A 19,719-nucleotide genomic window follows, 5' to 3' on the forward strand; every position below is an offset into this window, starting at 1 on the left:
TGAGGGTGGTGAGGTGTAGATGGTAGTGGTGAGGTGTGGATGAGGGTGTGATGTGTAGATAGAGGTGGCAAGGTGTAGATTGGGGATGTGAGGCAGTGATAGTGATGAAGGAAGGAGTTAGAAGTCCTTGTGCATGATGGAATAGAAGATTCTTGTTGCTCTTATGCTGATAAATGTGGAAGAGCCTGTCCTCCTTTGATTACACATGTGAAATGGTGAAACTTCACCATTAGAAGTATGGAGAACCTTATTATTTCAGAGCCATGGTACCTTTGGGAAATAACTTCACCTCTCTGGGCCTCAGTGTTCTTGGAGCAGAGGTTGCTCTATTAAATGGCATTTGTTAGGGGGAAACCTACCTCTCCCGCTCCAAGCACTTTTGCTTCATCTTATAAAGTGGGAACTTCTGTCCTTGCTGCAGCCTTGAGAAAAGTACTCTCCACTTACTGCTCTACCTCCTAACTCATGGTATCTAGCAGAGGATAAGTGGTTCATGTGCTTGGAGAACTGGAGCACATAAAATGGGCATATGTCATGACTCAGGTTCTTCTGGGTTTTCTCCTTTTGGGAACAGCCCCCCCAGAGAAGGCCTGTGCTTCCCTCCTCTCCTCTTCTTTTCATGGTAAGCTTTCTAGGGTAGGTTCTTGCCTTGTGGGATAGAGGAGTCTTCCAGTTCTGGGTAGATAAGTTTCATTTTGAGGGAAAGAATTAGGAAGCCCAATTGTACATTCAAAACTACATTCTCCAATCAGCTTTAGCTGTCATAAATTTATTTTAAGTCCCAGCTGCTTGACTTCTATATCTTATTTCTCATTTGATTCCAAGGACAGAGGGGTTGTGAACAAGTATCATTCTCAAAGTCCAGCACTGAAGAATTAATAAAAGAGCCCACTTAGACTGGGTTGGACTCAAGGATCTCTTAAGTTTCTTTCAAGCTCTACTGCCCTATGATTCTATGTGTCTAAATGAACTTATCGCTGAAGCAAAATAAATATATATTGATAGTTCTGGGTCAGATGTTGGGATTCTTAAAGGATAACTTGCCAAGCTCTGACTCCCTTCTTTCCTGCTTTTCAACCGGATGAAGACCTCTGATCTTCAAGCATCTTCCTCTTCTCCCCATATACCAGCTCCTCATGGCTTCATTTACTTCCCCTTCCGGTCTGGACATCATAATGAATCCTTTCCTCTCTTCTCTCATTGATACCCATAACCTCTTATTCCTGCCCTGCCAATCTCTTGGGCAAAATCAGCCCATTCATTAACTTCTTCCTCCTGCACTAAGTTCTCTTTTGTCTCTGGAGAAAGCCTGTCTTCAGTGGGAGAGAACAAAGCCAATACACAGAATGGCAGAGGGGTGTCCATTTGTGTGTGTGTGCATGTATGTGCATGAAAGAGAGAGAGAGATGAGGAGGGAGAGAAAGACCTAGTCCTGTGATGTGTATGGCCAGCTTCATCCCTGCCTTTCCCTGTGGTTTAGTTTTGTGAGCCAAAAAATGTTGAGAGAAGATATGGCTACCTCTTTTCTCTCTGTTCCCTGTCCTCTGGCATCCTCTGGCCTCCTTCCATGTTACAGCCAAGGACATGCCAAGCCACCCACTCAGCTGTGGCACTGGAGTAAATGCTTGGGGGATACTGTCAATTCTTCCTCACCACCAGAGTGGTAACAGCTGAGGCTCATGCACTGGTCTTGTGGAAAGGGAAAGAACTGGCCCCAGTGGTCCTCAGTCATGCGTGTCTTCTCTGGGAACATCTGGCAACGTCTGGATCTATTTTGGTTACACTGGAGGGAAGGCCACTACTGGAGGGAGGGTACTTCTGGCCTCTAGTGGGTAGTGGCCAGAAATGCTGCTAATATCCCACAAGGATGGCCCCCACAACAAAAAGATTATCTGACCCCAACTATCAATGGTGCCATGGTCAAGAAATCCTGGATTAGGGCATGCAGTCTCTGGTTCTAGGCTCTCACTCAAGCAAAAGGAGCACTCAACACAGGCCCACCTCACTCACTAGGGATCTGCCAGGAGAGGGAGCTAAAGATTCTTAGTACAGTTGGCCCTCTATATCTATAGAGTCCTAATCCAAGGAGTCAACCAACAGTAGATCAAAAATATTTGAAAAACTAAAAATAAATAACAATACAAGAATAAAAATAATACAAATACTCCCAAAATACAGTATAAAAAACTATTTACGTAGCATTTACACTGTATTCGGTATTAGAAGTAATCTAGAGATGATTTAAGATAAACAGAGGAGGCCGGGCGTGGTGGCTCACGCCTGTAATCTCAGCACTTTGGGAGGCCGAGGTGGGCGGATCACAAGGTCAGGAGATTGAGACTATCCTAGCTAACATGGTGAAACCCCGTCTCTACTAAAAATACAAAAAAAAATTAGCCGGGCATGGTGGCACACGCCTGTAGACCCAGCTACTCGGAAGGCTGAGGCAGGAGAATGGTGTGAACCCAGGAGGCAGAGCTTGCAGTGAGCGGAGATCGTGCCACTGCACTCCAGTCTGGGCGACAGAACAAGACTCCGTCTTTAAAAAAAAAAAAAAAAAAAAAAAAAGAAACAGAGGATTGTGTAGGTCACATTTTATGTGAAGGACTTGAGAATCCTCAGATTATGGTATCTGCGGGTGGTCCTGGCACCAGTCCCTTGTAGATGCTGAGGGATGACTGTTTGACCTCTGTGCCTCCATTTTCTTCAGATACCTGGTGGAAGGTGATGACTGCTCACCGGGATGGATTCCCTTCCATCTCCTGACTAAATGCCATCTGAACCCCACCTGGGTTTGACATCTGGAAGTATTTAGGCAGGTCTGACCTAGGACCATGCATGGGGGCAAAAGTCTGTGAAGAAAATAACAGCTTCCTACCCTGGAGAGACCTGCGCGGCTTAGGCCCTTGTTAGTGGGACTGAGGATTAATTTGGGAGCCCTGGCAGGCTCATCAAGAACCTTTACCCACAAGAAGTTCCCCACAGGCTGGGCAAGACTCACCTCAGTATGTGCAATTTTCGGCTTCCAGATTGTTTGTGCCAAGTTTTGGCAGGTGGTACAATATTGGCTGCCCCAGATTCTTGTCTGCTTTAGCTGCTTTTGAACCGTGTCCAGGGTTGAGAATGGAACATACTGTGATGGTGTCAGCACTCTGCAGGAAGGTGAAAAGAGGTGAGGGATATGTTAAAGAGAAGCTGAGACACTGTAAGAGGTCAAACCCAGGTGATGCTGTGGAGGAGTTCTCTTTCTTCACCATCCCTATCTACTTCCCAATTGCTGCTGTGGCCTATGGACTCAGCTCACTCTACAGCAGCCACGATGCAAGTCTTGCTGTTCTTCTAAACCCCAGGCTCATTTCCACCTCAGGACCTTTGCACTTACTGTTTTCCCAATCTTCAGCCTGACTTGTTCCCTCATGTATTCAACTCTTTGGTCAAATGCTATCTACCCAAGAACACCTTCCCTGACTAGCCCATCTAAAATGCCCCTCTCTGGTCCTTAACTCTGCTTTATTTGTCTAAGTGGTATTTCTATTCAAAACCACATTATGTGTTTATTCATTTGTTCACTTTTTCTGTCCTCCTAATATGGCACAAAGTTTATCTGATTCACTGATGTATCTCTGATACCTAGAATAGAGCCTGGCTCATAAATAATTGGGTCTAAATCCTGACTCAACTAACTGTGGGATCTTGGGCAATTTCTCCTTTTTTTTCCACTGCAATTTCCTCAACTGAAAAAAATTCAAATAATAATTATATCTACCTCAATGGTTATCTGAAGCAATGTGAAACCTTAGGTCAATGTCTGGCCCACAGGGAACAGTTAGTATTAACTAATAATATTATTATAATTATTACACCCTCAGGGAGAAGCTCACATGTCTATCCTGAGGAGGAGGGGAGGGGGATGAGCAGTATTCCTAGCAGCTTGCAGGAGCGGAACCGTCTTTGTTGCTTCTCCAGGAACCAAGTCTTGTTCTCCCCTACCGCCTGCTCTCTGCTGCCCTCTGGAGGCCTGCAGTGGAGTCAGGCAGGGAGTGATTCAGGGACGCGACAGATTATGTATCTCCGACGGAGAAGAATGAGGCACTGCTGGATGACAGTCCTTCTACTTAAGCGACCCAGAGCCCAGGGAAGCATCTTGGGCCTTGGCAGAGCTGCCACTGGAGCCATCATTTGGCAAACACAATTGGGAATCATTGAGGCCACAGAGGACATGTGGGTACCTAGGAACTCATTCTTCAGACAGATCCCCAAAGGGAATCAGAACCAGCATGCAGCCAAGCAAGGGCTGCCCCTTCCTTCCCCTCTCCCCAGGCTGTACTTCCTTAGCCAAGGGACAGTTCTCTGATCACCTCAGCCAACCTAAGCTACCCTGGAAAAATACTTCTCACCCTGTGCCCCTGTGCCTCTTGGTCAGAGCATACGTCACTGGCTGGGCCAAGTGATCTTCATGTGAACCTAAATGAGAGGGCTATGGAAAGACATCCCTCTAGAGACATCTGGGAGCTGATTAACTAACAAGAACATGGAGACACCAGCACTGTGTGATCAAAAGATATAATGGAGGGAAAGATTTCATTTTCAATAAAAACAAAAACCCTAAAACATCTAGAAATAAACTCACCTAGACATGCATGTTTTATATAAGGACACATGGCAAAACTTTGCTAAGAAACATATAATAAGACATCATATTTCTGGATGGGAAAACTGAATAGGGCAAATATGCTTAAGTTCAGACATTTATATATATTTTAAATACAATTCCAAGGGCATTTTGAAGGAAAATGACCAAAAAAATCATGGCTAAAGTATGAGCTTAGAATTTATTGAGTTTTTACTATGTGCTAGGCTCAGGGCTGAGAGCTTTACATACTTGACCTCAATTAATCCTCACAGCAACCTCAAGAGGTTTCTTTTCTCTCTCTCTTTCTCTCTCTCTCTCTCTCTCTCTTTCTTTCTGAGACAGGATCTCACTCTGTCACCCAGGCTAGAGTGCAGTGGCACTCTCACAGCTCCCTACAGCTTTGACCTTTCAGGCTTAAGCAATTCTCCCACCTCAGCCTCCCAAATATCTAGGACTATAGGTAGATGCCACACCACACCAGGCTACTTTTTAATTTTTTTGTAGAGATGAGGTCTCAATATGTTGCCCAGGCTGGTCTCGAACTCCTGGGCTCAAGCAATCCTCCCACCTCGGCCTCCCAAAGTGCTGGGATTACAGGTGTAAGTCACCACGCCTGACTGAGGTCATTATTAATATTTATGAAAGACAGGTTGGGAAAGTGATTAAGAGCAGGAAATCACATGACTTTGGACAAGTTACTTATGACTGTGGGAAGTGGCTTCCTCATCTGGAATGACAGCAGCTATCCCATAGGTTTATGGTCAGTATTAAATGAGGTAACATACATGAAACATTCAGAACAGTGCTTGGCAAGTAGAAGCACTGACATTAACTACTATTATCTTCATTTACAGATGAAGAAACTAAAGCTTAGAGAGGATAACATAATTTGTCCAAGTTCACACAGCTGATAACTGGCTGCCCTGGCCTGGGGGATGGGAGTAGGGAGTCTTGCCTACAAGATCTGAAAAATTATAAAATCATAATAGTTAAAACAGGAAGCACATCTTGTATAAGATATTTTTACATGCCTTGCAAGATCATGTTCTGAAATATTAGTCAAGGCCTTCTCCAGCCTGATATTCCCTTTACCTCTCTCCCTTCCCTGCCTCAAATAACCAGGCCATTCTATGCTCAGTGCTGCAGGGAACGTGTGTGAAAACAGAAGAAAGAGGTAAGGAGCCTCTTTTCTTAGGGGAATAGAAAAGACTTCTGGCCTAGACCTAGACCAAAGTGTGGGAGAAAATGGTCATGAGAAAGATCAAGGCGTTTCCTGCCCCTCATATCCAAGAAGAATTCCCCAGAGCAAGGACAAGGGCCGGAGGGAAGTTGAGAAACATTGACTTTACTAGGTCCTGGAGGTTGAGGTCCCAATCCCTGCTCCCTAGGCTGAGCCCCACAGAGAAATCAGCATCCTTCACAATCTGTGGATCTGAGAGCAGAGAATAGAATGGCTACTGGGTATATCTAGGCCCAGAGGACCCTAGGCAAGCTCCCTGAGGCTGCTTGAAGAGGTGGAGAGAGACTTAGACCTCTACAATAACCTGCAGGCACCAGGACCAGATGGGACAAGGATAGATGACATCAAGGGCAGGACCCTTTGTAGGTCACTGAGGGTCTAGAAACCTGCACTCCACCCCACCCCAAATCCAAAATGGAAACTGCAAAGGAAACTCAGAACTGACTGAGATTAAGGGTCAGCACCTTTTTAAAGAGTGGGGCTCAAGTATAGATGAAGGAGAATTTTATAAACAAACTAATTTTTGTTACACACTTGAGTTTAGGGGCTGAAACTGGTATTCTAAAGGATAGATTTTTAAGAAAATAGTGTTGGGGAAATGCACTGTTTAAAAAATCCATTTAGAAGAGAAGATTGGGCAGTGAACAAAGGCAGCAACTTAAAATCATTTGTGGGGCTCAGCACATATTATCGATCTCTGCTCTGAAATTAAAGGTAATTGTTCCTTAAGATTGAGCTGAATTTGTACCTGATCTGCCTTGGACAGTAATCATCTGCCCCTATTGTCTTGGCTTCATAATTAGTCGTGCTCCTTTCATTCTCAAAAGGGTCCCAGTTTGAGCAGTAAATTAAGTGGTTACTCTGCTTAAGATCTTTAAGAGAGTGATCCCATGGGTGGGCTGACTCTGAACTAGGTATTGTGAAACAGAACGTAAGACTTTCCAGGCTGGTGTGGCTGGAGGCCAGTGGGACCCGACGTGAAGGCCTCTGGAGGGCAGAGAACCTCAGGTGGATGGGAAAGGAAAGTAAGGTAAAGGGCAGGTGGGGCGTCAAGAGAGGGTCAGGTGCTGGGTAGTTAAGAGGACAGTGGCGAGATCAGAGTGGGATGTTTGAATTTAATATTTCAGAGATGGAGCAGCTAAGGATAATGGTGCGGCCAGGTTTTGACCATAGGCACAGGTGGGAGAAATGGAGGCAAATGGAGGCCTGATTGTGTTTGGGGACAGGAATTGGGCACTGGGGAGACACACGGATGGGGTTTGTCTCTACTCTTGTATTCTTTTCAAATGTTGAATCTTGTAACTGTATTAACTATTTTAAAAATCTACAAGTAAAATTAAAATGTAAAGGATTCCAGGCTACCTTGTCCATTGATTATTCTAGGTCAACAGTGGAAGCATTTTATCAAGTTTTTAAAACCCCATTATAAAACAAATGGCCTTTAAACATTTGAAAACATGCTCAACTTCATTCATTTAAAGAAAAAGAATGCAAATCTGAGCCACAATGAAATACCATTTTTCACCTTTCAGATTGGCAGATATCAAGAAATTTTTCAACAGTGAGAGAGGAGGGCAACGGGCCCTCATACATCTACTTGCAAGTGAGATGCAGATAAGCACAGCCTTGATGGGGCCGGTTTGGCTGTATTTATATAACTTTAAAATGGACATACCTGGTCAGGTGCAGTGGCTCACGCCTGTACTCCCAGCACTCTGGGAGGCTGAGGCAGGTGGATCACTTGAGGCCAGGAGTTCAAGACCAGCCTGGCCAACATGGTGAAACCCCATCTCTACTAAAAAAATACAAAAGTTAGCCAGGCGTGGTGGCTATAGTCCCAGCTACTTGGGAAGCTGAGCCATGAGAACTGCTTGAACCCATTAGGCAGACGTTGTGGTAAGCCCAGATTGCACCACTACGCTCCAGCCTGGGTGACAGAGCAAGACTCTATCTCAAAAATAAATAAATAAAAATAAATAAATAAATAATATGGACATATCTTTTGGTAACAGCAACTCTTTATCTGGAAAGTTATCTTACACTCCCACCTGTGGACAAAAACAGAGATGTGGTTTGGGACAGTTACTCACCTCCCTGTGCTTATGTCACAGTTATAGTGAGAATTAAATATGATACATGGGAAGGATTTTAACAAGGGCCTGGCACATGGTAAGCATTGGCACATGGTAAACAAGGGCCTGGCACAGGAAATGCTGGCTGTTATCGTCAGAGCATTGTTCATGGTGGCAAAACATTGGAAACAACCTGAATGTCCATGAATAAAGGACTGATTTTTAAAAAAAGAAAGAAAAACAAGTTTTGCCTCTACTTCAGAAAGCCATGAAACTTTTAAATAGAATGAGGATATTCTTTAAATGGTGCTATTGAATGATTTTTTTGGAAGTATTGTTAGGGGAGGGAGAGCGTCAGGAAGAATAGCTAATGTCTGCTGGGCTTAATATCTAGGTGACAGCAAACCACCATGGCACACATTTACCTATGTAACAAACCTGCATATCTGGTATGTGTACCCCTGAACTTAAAATAAAAGTTGAATAAAAAAATAAAAAGGTTTTAAAAATTTTTAAAAAGAAATATTGTTAAGTAGGAAAAAGGGAAAGTGTAGAAGAGTGCTTATGGCTGTCATCATGCCTGTGTAGAGGGTGCCTATGGTACGGTATGGTCTCTCCAGGGAAGAGGTCACAGAAACTGGTTACAGTGATGCTTCCTGGAAGGGGAACTTGGAGGTCGGGGCTCAGGGAACTCTATGACTTCTTGTACCTTTTATACTAGTAGTCCACTATGCAGAGGTATTCGCTATTCAAGAACAATTAAATAAATTCCACTTCTGGGTATATACCCGAGAAAACTGAAAGCTAGGATTCAAATAGATAGTTTGAATTATACGCCAATGTGCATATCAGCATTCTTCACAGCAGCTAAAAGATGGAAACAACCTAAGTATTCATCGACAGATGGATAAATAAAATGTGGTATATACATACAATCGTGATTCAGCCTTAAAAAGGAATGAAATTCAGACACATGCTACAACATGAATGAACTTAAGGACATCATGCTAAGTGAAATAAGCCAGACACAAAAGGACAAATACCGTAGGAGTCCACTTACAGAAGTACCTAGAATTGTCAGATTTATAAATACAGAAAGTAGAGTAACGGCTACCAGGGCCTGGGGCAGTGGGAAATGGGGAGTTAATGTTTAATGGGTACCAAGTTTCAGTCAGTAATGATGAAAAAGTTCTGGAAATGGATGGTGGTGATGGTTGTATTATATAACAATGTGAATATAATTAATGCCACTGAATTGTACATTCAAAAATAGTTAAAATGGTCAATCTTATGCTTATTTTGCCATAAAAGGAAATCATGTAAAGAAAATCAGATAAAGAAATAAAAATATTCCTTTATCACTTTGATTGGAGCTATGTTAAATGTAGATTAATCACAAAAAGCTGTGTTGTATGAGCAACAACAAAGAACAGTCCTATCCAAAAAAGGGCTTTTATTCTCCAAATTCTAGCATTTAGACCTGCTCTGCTTTGCTGGCTGGCTTTTTGGGAGTTCATGTTTCTGAGCAGGGATGAAAGGCTGAACCAGAACCAGGGGAAGAGGGTAGCTTCATCCAAGATGGAGGAGAAGTGGGCAGGAAAGAGATGATGGGTGGGGGCAGAAGCAGAGAAATTCCCATGGGGCCATGAGGATGAGATAAATGGGGCAGGTGTACGAAAGGGATTCTGACAGGAGTGGAGAAAGCTGGCCTTTGAGGGGAATAACAGAGGAGTTACAGCAGGAACCTGTAAAACAATCACCATGTTCCACTGGTGAGCTGGAGATCACAAACGTGTAGTTTTCCTATTCCTCTCACCTTTTCTCTTCCAGGCAACAACCCTGAAGGGGTTGAGGACCCTGGTTAGCTAAATGAGTGAGGAAGAATGGAAACCAGGGACTCCCCATCCAGACCACCATCCACCATGGGCCTCTGTTCTTTAGCAGCACCAGAAGAGGCTCCACTCCAAGTCAGGATTGAAGTGGTATCATTAGATAGGGCTGGAAATTATAATCATTAAAATGAGACTGAGACCAAGGGTGGCTGGAACAATCTTGTGACTTGCCTAAATTTCATTCAGGGGCAAAGCAAGAGCTAGTCCCACAGAATAAATGTAAAAGAGGCTGGGTGCAGTGACTCACACCTGTAATCCCAGCATTTTGGGAGGCCGAAGTGGGTGGATCACCTGAGGTCAGGAGTTCAAGACCAGCCTGGTCAATATGGTGAAACCCCATCTCTACTAAAAGCACAAAAATTAGCCAGGCATGATGGTGTGTGGCTATAACCGCAGCTACTCAGGAGGCAGGAGAATCGCTTGAACCCAGGAGGTGGAGGTTGCAGCAAGCCAAATATTGTGCCGCTACACTCCAACCTGGTGACAGAGTGAGACTCCATCTTAAAAAAAAAAAAAGAATAAATGTAAAAGAGCAGTAAAAGCAAAAATCAAGCTGCTTTCTGATTTTACCACATAAATCATGTTTGTTCAATGGAACAGTGCACAATATTAGCTTTAATTGTAAATTAATATGCATCTGTTAAATAACCTTCTATCTGACTTTGGATTTTAAGCTTTCTGAGGTCAAGGACCATGTGCTGTTTAACCCCACACTGTTCCCACAGCCTGGTAGGCTGCCTCAAATGTACACAGGGGGCACTGAGATGGCTGCTGACTGAATTGCTGACCAAGAGAGATTCATCAGGCAGCCTATGCCATTTCTGTGCTCACACCGTGCCCAACACAGAGCAAGGAATCATAAGTCCTGGGTGGCTTGAATTGACTCTTCCTGAAAAAGAGTCTGTGATCTAGGAAGTCCAATCTAGGAAGGTGCAGATTGCCTAGACTTAGAGTAAGAGGGACAGAAAGGAAGTAGGCATGGATGGTAATTTTGTTTTTCCATCAGGGCTGCTCTCACTCTGGAGTAAGGACAGGATGGCTAAGACACAAAAGGGGGACTCAGCCCAACCCAGCTTATGTCCTATGATACCAGAAGGGAGCATTGCAATGACCTATTAAACCTCAAACCAAGCTGAATCCATTTTTGAGTAAGAGACTCTTACAGGGCTCCTGTTCTCAAAACTATATAAAATTGTCCAAATTATGTACTTCTGAGATAACAAATTAGCAGAAGAAGCACACAGCCCACCTCTTAAAATAGGGAAGTAGGCCGGGCACAGGGGCTCACGCCTATAATCCCAGCACTTTGGGAGGCTGAGGCGGGTGAATCACGAGGTCAGGAAATTGAGACCATCCTGGTTAACATGGTGAAACCTCATCTCTACTAAAAATATAAAAAATTAGACAGGCGTGTTGGCGGGAGCCTGTAGTCCCAGCTACTAGGGAGGCTGAGGCAGGAGAATGGCGTGAACCTGGGAGGCAGTGCTTGCAGTGAGCCGAGATTGCGCCACTGCACTCCAGCCTGGGCGACAGAGTGAGACTCCGTCTCAAAAAAAAAAAAAAAAAAAAAAAAAAAAAGAAATAGGGAAGTAGATCTCAAGTAGCTCAAGAAACAAAGTTTTCTACAGACGAAGGATGAAGGAAGGAAACCCAAGACCAGTTGGTTCTGGTTTGGGAAATGATAACATTGGAGAACACACTCTACTATCTGTTTCTCGTGACATCCTTTGTGCTAAAGTTATCTCTTTTGTTGACATGGCCACCATCCCTACTTCTAGTGCACTGGAGGTAAAAGAGATGTATGAGTGTCTCCATTGCTAAGTGTTTGCTTACTCCCTCCTGGGAGATGAACTTGACTGGAGTGGGTGTTGGCAGGCATTCAGTCAAGCAACAAGCCACTCACTGAGTGCCATCAATGGGGTGGGAAAAGATGACTCTCCTTAGACTGGTCCATCCAAAATAAAGGAAGTGGGGAGAGCGTACCTGGGTGGTCTTCAGGGTACTCCTGGAAACATCCCTCAGCTCATGAGCTCACAGCTGAATTCCAAATCCTGGGATGCCTGCTTGGAGGGAGACTAAAACACCATTTCTCAGGGACAGACGCCCACAAAGCTAAGGGCACTGGGTTTCTAAGTCAGGATTTCATCACGGGCTGGAGGACCCTTTTTTCAGAAAGTCAGCTGATCTCCAGGACTCCTGATACATAAGAACTATGCAGTCTGTCACTTCTAGGGAGAGAGATGGGGACTAGCTCTGGTTCCTCATGCATTCCTTCCCTCTCACTCCCTAAAGACCTCAGGAAACAAATCCTTGGTAATGATGCCTTCTTGGAACCAGAAAGCTTAGTTGAAGTGTGGATTCTTATACAAGTCAAATGTTTTCTGGACTCCTAGAAGACTCAGAGGAGACACCATAAGTAACCCTTATTGAATTGGAAGACGTGTGAAGTACTATCAACCACAGTGACTTCTATGGCTCAAGAACATGGCATTTAAGAGGGGTAGTTAGACCTCTGCACAGGGGTCAACTAGATATAAGTCTCAGTCCCTGACTTTAGAAGTCTGACATTCCACAGATGTGCACACACTACACGCTCCCCTCATAGAGGAAACTGGAGTAGGGGGACAGAGCAGAACAAAATCGCAACACTACTACAGAACAACCTCGTCATTCCGTTACTTGTCCTTTGCTATGTTGGAATCGTTACAGATTAATTTCAACAATCAGATTACTCCTTATCTTTGCTCTAAGTCTTGTACAGGCCTTTAGCAAAAAGCAATAAAATTCTCATCTGACTCTCGGTGGGCTGGGGAATCTGCCTATACTATTCAGTTGGTTCACTCACATCCCCAAACCAGAACCTACAACCACTCTGTAACTTTATTTATGTAAAATCCACTCTACTCACCCCAGTGCAGTGGCCTGTGGCTCCTGGGCCCTGACTCCAATTCCTTTAGGGTGGACCTTGCAGGTGGAATCATCCACCTCTCGTTTTTTCTACCTCTGCTATTAACATAGCCCCTCCTCTATTGCCTCACCAACTATTTTCAAACCAAAAAGTCTTTGTCTATTCATAGCCACTGTAAAAGTAACATTCATTTTTCTGTTTTTTAATCTAATGTCTGCGTCTTCAGTGGTTCTCACTGGCTAATCTAATCAGTGTGTTCTAGGGAGGTTTATTCCTTGCCTGTTCAGCTTGTACCAGCACAATAAAGCTAAGGCATTTGTCTGGGGAGAATCAGCTCTTTTAAATCAGACAATCCTCAGGAAAGATGTCAGCACTTTTGCCTCTTTTCTCCATGGGCCCGAGATTCAGGAGAACGTTGCACATTCCACTGCCACGCAGCTCTGCAAACCCCAAATCCTGACTCTCTGGAGAAGGATATGGGCAAGGAAAAAAAGAAGGCATTTGAACAAAACAAACCCTGCAAGAAAAACTTTGCATACTTAGTGATTTTTCTAGGTTTATCCTGACTTTTGGCCTCTTTTTTTAATGAATTCCATTTTTGTTTAAGTGAGAAAGATATGGTGAGAGAGACATAGTGGAAAATGGGAAGTTTGGAGGAAGATGGGAAGGAAGAAGAGAGTCAGTGAGTAGGAAGTGAGAATTGGGAGTGGAGGGAGTGAGGGACGCAGTGCTGAGAGACAGGGAAAAGGAGCATGCCAGGAAGGCGCAGCATCTCTGGACACCTAGCATGGGGCTGGTGTTTGCACACATTTCCCCTCATTGAACTCTCAACAGTCCAGCAGGGAGAACACTCTCATCCCCAACCTTACAGGGCTGGAACAGAAGCTCAGAGACTTACAGACAGGAAGAAAAGCAGGAGCTAGAAGCCCCATTTAAAAAGCAACTCTGCCCCTCTTCTTCCACAGTCTCTTCTGTGGCTTCTCTAAGGGTCTTCAGCCTCCTTATTTCAGGGTTGACCTTCTGTTTCAGATAAGAAATTTATCTTCTGGTTGGATGTCCTCACTTTCTTCCTAGATCACGTGGAGTTTTCCCTTAGTGGAAAAGCCTCATTCCTGGATCTAGGGCCTGCTGGTGGCAGACATGTGAAAGAACATGTTTTGAAGGCCATGCCCAAGACAACACATTAACCCAACATTATAGTTTCTGTTAATAATCCATGGAATCAAAGACAGGCAAGACTAGGGAGATCAACACATGCTGGGTCACTAGAGGTTTTCCTGGTTTTAGCACAGAAGATCTGTGACCCAGGAAACTCCTTAGTCCCAGGAAGAGCAGCACAGCCTAGGCCAGAAACAGTTTCAGGCCTTAAGGAATTTCCAGTTGGTTGGGAATTCAACAAATTCAGAAGAGTGTGAGGCTCCAAAAAGAAGCACAAGGTGAGGGAAGGGTTCAGTGAAAGAAAGATCACCCTTGTTTGGAGAATTACTTTGTTCCACAAATGTTCATGGCTTACCTACCGGCCCTGTGTGTTAAAGAAAAGCTTTGTGGAGAAAATGGCCTTGGAGGTGCAGTGAAGGGGTAGGATAGAGGTAGGATTTAGAACAACAGAACTACCAAGGGGTATCTGAGGCAGATGGAAGAAGCCACAAAAAATAAAGATGTAAGAGGTGGGAGAACATAGCATAAATATCCTGAGAACTAGAGAGCTATTTCCCTGGCACAGGGCACGTGTGGGGAAATAAAGGTTTGGGCCTGCGAAGATAGGCTGGGTATTCTATGGAGAGGTGTAAACATCAGCAAACATGTCTGAAGTGAAAGGAATGTGGAATGGGACTTGGTACAAGAATGGAATAATTGGCTTCACAGTGGATTGTAGCACAGGTAGAAAGACAGTTGAGATGTTACTGCCAAGCATTCAAGTGAAACCCTTCGGTTTCTACCTACCAAGGTTTTGTTCAAATCATTTGGACATTTATTTCAGATACTTTAGGTTTGGGATTTTTTTGTTTCTCATTTCACACAGGAATTTGAGGGTGAGCTTCATCTGGTTTGGTGAGGGTATAGGAAGGTATGGGGCAGGGGCTGTCCCTCCAGGATGCACAAAGGGAATAGGTTTGCAGGCTCAGGAATAGGGAAGAGGACCTGCCCTGGCAGCACTGTGCTTTCTTCCTTGTGTCTAGTGTCTACTGGGAGTTGGCTGTTGCACTGCCTGTCTTCCTGTCCAGTCCTAATGCCTGGTTAGCCGTTAACCAAAGTATGTTCCTTACTTCTTTGAGAGCCTTTCTACCTTGCTAGAGAAAGACAGTCATTTGAATATTCTCTGTGAGCAAAGGAAAAGGCAGGGTGGTGGTGTGAGACCACAGCCTGAAGTCCCCTGATTGCCACCACCTGCTACAATATCCTACTGCCACTCCCCAGTTCTGCTGTCTCTGAGCCTCAGTGTCCCACATGAACCAGGCGACTGAAGTGGGGATGGCGGATTTTCTCCCAGAAGGGAAGTTCTAGGCATCAGGTCCAAATAAGTGTACTGTAAACCCTTCCTTGTATTCCAGCACTGCTTTGGAATTTTTTTTTTTTTTTTTTCGCTTTGGATATTTTTCCTTTTTACTTTTTTTTTTCCAGTTCTCTCATGAGGTTGCATACTTTACTTTTTTCATTTAAAAAACGTAATTCCAGTTGGACTTAGGGAGTAAAGAGAAGTAAATGTAACAGTTCACTTTGCCATCTTAAACGAGTTTTTTACTTAAGGTTGATTTAATGTGGTAATTATATTTTTTGTGAATTTCCTAGTCATGTATATGTTTCTATTGATGTGTTTCTTTTTCCTATTTATTTATTTATTTTTGAGACAGAGTCTCACTCTATCACCCAGGCTGGAGTGCACTGGCCACCATCTTAGCTCACCTCTGCCTCTTGGGTTCAAGTGATTCTTGTGCCTCAGCCTCTCAAGTAACTGAGATTACAGGCATGCGCCACTACATCAGGCTAATTTTTGTATTTTTAATAGAGACAGGGTTTTGCCATGTTGGCCAGGCTGATCTCAAACTTCTGGCCTCAGGTGATCCACCTGCCTCAGGCTCCCAAAGTGCTGGAATTATAGGCATGAGACACCACGCCCAGCTTCTTTCTCCTATTTATTTGTAAACGTTACTTATCATATGTTATAAATATTTTTCTTTTTCTTTTTTTGTTTTTAGAGAAAGGTTCTTGCTCTGTCACCCAGGCTGGAATGCAGTGGCCCGATCACAGCTCACTAAAATCTCAAACTCCTGGGCTCAAGCAATTCTCCCACTTCAGCCTCCCAATTATAAATATTTTTCTGTTTGTCATTTGTCATCCAATTTTGTTTACAGTCTTTTTTCTTTTCCTTACAGAAAGGTTTAATATGGGGTGTGTGTGTGTGTGTGTGTGTGTGTGTGTGTGTGTGTGTATTTTAATAAAGTCAAATTTATCCATATCATCCTTTAAGGTTTCTAGTTTTGTTGTCAGTCTTAGAAAAGTTTTAGCCATCCCCAACTTTATATACAAAATAAATTTTCTTTATGTAGAAAATCTGTATGTTATAATACTCTACTAGTTATTTTCTGGTATTGCTTTGTATATTTAAATATTCAATCCAACTGGACTTTGTTATATGGTGTAATATGAGGATTTAACTCGTTTTTCCCAAGTGTTAAATCACCATTTGTAAAATTATGTACCCTGTACCCACCATTCTACACCCTCCTTCCCAAAGGGGCAGACTGAAATCCAGCCGAGGGGACCCATCGTGCTTGATCGCATACTAACGTTTCTGTGTACTTGAGTCTGTTCTCAACCAACCAACCTGACAGTAGGCCCCGCACCTAGTTTCCCTTTCTTACCACTCACTCATCCCTCAAACCATCGTGTTCTGATTTCTGCTCTTTACTGGTCCACAAACATTTCTGTGGCAAAGCTCATCATCAAACTTCTAATTGCCAAGTGGACAATTAGACAGTGGACACTTTTCAGATCTTTGCTTGACACACTTCTCTATTACATCCGATGTTATTGACGATTCTTTCCTCTTTTTTTTTTTCTTCCTGTTTGTTTTGCTTGGTATATTTTACGACTTGTGGCCCATTCAGTATGTGCATATTTATCTTTGTTAAATAAGGCCACAGTGTTTTCCAGAGTGGCTGTAGCACGCACTTCACACCCCTACCAGCAGTGTGTGAGTGTCTAACTGGATTATTTAAGGATAAGAGTTGGGAGACCTGGGATGCTCTGGTTTTCTGCCCCCAGGCATGTGCTCAGTGTCCCCTTTGCACTGTCACCCCACAGATCTCCTCTATCCTGTGAGCTTGAGTCCTGCTGCTGGCCTAAGCCAACCCCACCACTATCACTACCAACCCCCAATACAAACCAAGAGAGAGCTTTAAAGACTCACCTTCCCAAAACCCTGTTTTTGCATTTTGTTCCCTGTTCCAGAATTGTCAGTAGCTTCCCAATGCAGTCAAATACAGTCTGAACTCTTTGGATTGGCACTAACAGTGTTCTCCTGTCTGGCTTCCTTGTTCCTTGCCAGCCTTATTTCTCTCCCCGCTACACCCTCCTCCCCAAAGGGGCAGACTGGAATCCTGCCAAGGGGACCCATCCTGCTGATGAGGCTGTAAACCAGTACAGCCACTCTGCAAAAACAATGTGGCAATATTTAATAAAGATGAAAATACTCATGAGGAATGACCAAGCAATTTAACTCCTTAGAGAAACTTTTGCATATGTGTGCCAAAGCACATGAACAAGGGAGGATATTTATATAGCATGGTTTGGAGGTACCTGAACTCGGAAGCAACCCAAATGTCCACTGGTAGTGGAATGGGTACATTCTGGTCTCTTCACCCTCCTTCACTGCCCTTGCCTCTTCACAGAACTTATACGGCAATTTTTCAAATATGTCTTCATTTAAAACAGGAGCCCAACTACCTACTTTCCAAAATAGAGAGCATTTTTTTCCACTGAAAAATGAATTTCCAATATCACTATGTTAATATGTATAAAAACTGGCCAGGTGCAGTGGCTCATGCCTGTAATCCCAGCACTTTGGGAGGCCATGGCAGGTGGATCACAAGGTCAGGACAACATAGTGAAACCCCATCTCTACTAAAAATACAAAAAATTAGCTGGGTGTGGTGGTGTGCGCCTGTAACCCAGCTACTCGGGAGGCTGAGGCAGGAGAATCACGTGAACCTGGGAGGCGGAGGTTGCAGTGAGCCGAGATCGCACCATTGCACTCTCGCCCAGGCGACAGTGCGAGACTGTCTCAAAAAAAAAAAAAAAAAAAAAAAAAAAAAGTATAAAAATTTTGTTAAATGGTGTGATATTTTTTAAAATTTACATATATATTATATCTAGGTTTTCAGTTCTACGTTGTCAAATGCATATAGTCTATCCTTTGCTTTTTGCTTTTTACAAAGGAGTCCAAAATGAGTTAAAAGTGATTTATCTCAGATTTTGTTCACTGAGGCTTAGAGTTTACCCCATGAGTTCATAAGGGTTCAGTTCCACCTATTATTCCTTGCTCAATTGTTTGAGTAGGTCCTGATTACCTGCCAGATGGCCAGTCCTGGGCTGATCTTTTCTACTAAGATCAGAAGGGTCTCTTCTGGCAAGGCAAGCCTGGCCTGTACTCTCTATGGAAACTTGACTAGCCATGGCTGCACCTAGAGGGCCCAGCCAAGGATCTTTCCAAACCAAGTGCCTTTGGCTGTCAAATGTGTAGGTAACTAAAACTCCAATATCTGAGGGAGGACAGTCTGCCCTATCTGAACTCCCTTGTCTTTTAGAAAGGGTCAAATAGTAGTCTAAGCACTGGGGAAGAGTGAACACTTTTCTCCTCGTGTCTCTGTCAAGGGCAGGGATCACTAAACCATTAGTAATGATGTAGTTTTTAAAGTACATCAAATCAGCTAAGTTAACTGTTAAACCGTAAGTTCGCCATCCTTTTTTCTTTTTTGCATTCCATCTGTTATGCAAAACCCCCAAATTTTCATTGATATGAAATAAAAACGTAGAAATAACAGGCATGCCATGCCATCAAGAGACCAACTGCTACCTCATCCAATATTTCACCCCTGTTCACCCCAATTGTTTTGATCTCTTTCAATGGGTGACTTCATAGAACTGAGATGCCAGGCCTCACCAAGATGGTGACTTTTATGGCCAGCCTCTCTGGGATGAGTAGGAATTAGCATTTCCCACAATTCCCAGGTGATGCTGATGTTTTAGTCAGGAAATCACTGCTCTAAACCCAACTAACAATTTACAGAAAATAGAGAAGACAGAAGAATGTATTAACACCATGAGGATGCATTTTAAGAAAATTCAGATTCTGAGAAATAGTTCTTTCAACAAATAAATTATGAGGAAAAATCAAGCAAGAACCTAGACTGCCTGTGAATGGCCACTGCATTCCAGCCTTGGCAACATAGCAAAGCCCTTCTCTGAAAGAAAGAGATGATGATGACAAGGAAGAGGAGGTGGAGATGTTTCTAAGCTCAGGACTGCAAGAGACTGGACTGGAGGCCTCAATTTATGCCCAGCGTCATCTGGAGGGCACAAAGGGCAGAGCCAAGATGGCGGCCAAGGCACAGTACGAGCCTATCCTAGCTGGTGTCAATGTCAACTAGATTCTGTCTCAGGCCTCCAACAATGGCTACAGGCTGGAATGTGGACCAGCCTGATTAGTCTTCAAAAGAGAAGACTGCCTATGTCAACTCAAGTATAAAATATCAGGAGAGCTCTTTGCTCAGGCACCAGTAGAACAATATGCTGACACTGCTGAGACAGTGAAAGATTACAGCTTCTACTTTGTAATGTGGTTCTAGGATGACACTGAGCAGGTATAGTGCTTTCATTGGCATTGGCTTCACAGATGAGGGCAACGCCTTTTAATTTCTTCCTGAAAAAGCACCTTAAATGGATAAAACAGGTATCTGAGATGGCCATAGGAT

General features: G+C 43.6%; 1 protein-coding gene across 2 annotated transcripts in view; it reads right to left on the minus strand.

Moving 5' to 3' along the window:
- The window catches only part of SLC4A5 (solute carrier family 4 member 5), a 143,093-nt gene that overhangs the window by 112,998 nt on the left and 10,376 nt on the right, over nt 1-19,719 (minus strand). For both annotated transcript variants that reach the window (XM_073023088.1, XM_073023087.1), the window contains exon 3: nt 3,002-3,152. The gene's annotated coding sequence lies outside the window, so the exon portion shown is untranslated. The remainder of the gene's footprint in view (nt 1-3,001; nt 3,153-19,719) is intronic.

The sequence above is a fragment of the Chlorocebus sabaeus genome, chromosome 14 (genome assembly GCF_047675955.1).
Source record: "Chlorocebus sabaeus isolate Y175 chromosome 14, mChlSab1.0.hap1, whole genome shotgun sequence".
In the NCBI taxonomy this organism is placed as follows: domain Eukaryota; kingdom Metazoa; phylum Chordata; class Mammalia; order Primates; family Cercopithecidae; genus Chlorocebus; species Chlorocebus sabaeus.